Raw genomic sequence first — 1,965 nt, forward strand, 5'->3', positions numbered from 1 at the left:
GGCAAAAGCTCCTTCTTCAGGACGGGAGCACAACTTTCCCACCTTACTCACGTTTCACTAAGTTTATAGAAAAAGTGTTTTATATGTTAATTTAAACAAAAGTGAAAAAAACTATATATACATGTGTATGTAATTACAGGCTACCATGTGCCTACAGCGGATTAGCTCAAGTAAATGCGATTTGCATCACCTGAGAAAACAAAAGAAAAAACTGGTCACCCAAGATATGGGTAGTTCAAGACAGGTGCAGTCACCTGGAACCAACCAGACGCTTATCAACCTATTGGGAAGGAAAAAGGACATACACAGACATATACAACATAGAAACATATATAGCACCCTATAAAAGTAATAGAAGCTGTGGCCATACTTGTCAAGTATTCTTTGCTTGCTTCATGAGCATTTCAAAAAACGTCTGGGGGGTGATTGCTGTGTGCAATCTAAAGTAGAGAAAGGTTTGTAGTCTTTAATGCAGGTTTTTTACATGTTATTTTACTCACTTTTGTTGCCTTTGTAAATGGTTGTTTTTAGGCCCATACTCACGGACTCAGGATTACTCGTCCTCCGTCTTACCCCACACGCTGCTCCGCTGAACTGAGTCAGGAGCCCATGGAGTTAGTTATTTATACTCGGAAAAAGAGTTAATTGTTAGCCTCGTTATCGGGGCGGATGTCAAAGTCTGCCCCTATATGGGTAATCCGGCACTAGCAGGGTAATTCACTTAATTGTAAGCCCTTTTATGGAAAGTGCGGTCAGTTCCGGTTGAGTATTTGTCGCATCGGCGAGTTATATGCGATTACCGCATGCGCACGGGACACTTCCTGTTCGTGCATGCTCTTAACAGGCGTTAACAATGCGCATGCGTTGGATGTAGACGCCTGTCACCTGCACATGCGCGCGTGTGATGTATCATGTTTAGTTCATCTGAAACAGCGTATCGCCACAGAGCACCAACTAATAAGGTCTCTCTATGCATGCCCAGATCAGCTCAGTTGTCTCCTCCTGTTTTCTTTCTCTCCGAATCATCCGAAAGGTGTCCCGTTTCTTTTCTTCTGACGCCCTTAAGCTCATCATCCTGGCAATGATTCTTTCCCGTCTCGATTACGGGAACAGCCTGTATGTGGGCATTCAAGCGTATGAACTTCGCCGCCTACAGGCTGTTCAGAATCAGGCCGCCCGCCATATCCTCCACCTTCCAAAGTCTTCCCACATTACCCCCGTTCTGAAAGCACTTCACTGGCTCCCCATCTCTCAGAGAGCCCTCTTTAAGATGGGCTGTCTGGTCTTCATGGCTCGGGCCTGCACTGGCCCAGCCTTTATCAACTCTCTCATCACTCCCTATACCCCCATCCGTTCCCCCCGTTCCTCTAATCAGTTACTTTCCAATGTACCTCGGTTTTGTAGATCCAAAACTGGAGGCACCAGATTCTCTGTTTTGGGTCCCTCCTTCTGGAATAGTCTCCCTCTGCCGATCATATCAATGACCATTTACTTCCAATTCCGCAAGGCTCTAAAAACCCATTTGTTTTCCATTGCATACTCCTGCTAAACAGTTTTGGCTTCTCCCATCTCCCTCAGCTCCTACCTCTAGCGCCAGGAAGCCGCTTGGTCACAGTGCGCTTTATTAAGAACCTTTTTCATTTCATTTTTCATTTCATTTCATTTCTCATGTGCTATAAATCAATGGGAACATAACGTTATGGGAATAAGTATAGTTACTGGATTGCATCCATACATGTCTGTCGTTGTAGTTGTGGTGTACAAAAAAAGACATGGTGTTTGGTGATACACTCGAGGGCTCAGTATTAAGCTTGCATTACTTAGAAGTACTGTATAGGCATTATTGATGTAAGGTTTCTTGTAGGTCAAGTTGATAACTGACCCCATGCCACTTCATCGTTCAATCCATTAATGTTCGTGCCCAGTCTAAACACCCATCTCTGTTCCTTTTCGAACAGGCCTTTG

The sequence above is a fragment of the Lissotriton helveticus genome, chromosome 4_1 (assembly GCF_964261635.1).
Source record: "Lissotriton helveticus chromosome 4_1, aLisHel1.1, whole genome shotgun sequence".
Taxonomy (NCBI): Eukaryota; Metazoa; Chordata; class Amphibia; order Caudata; family Salamandridae; genus Lissotriton; species Lissotriton helveticus.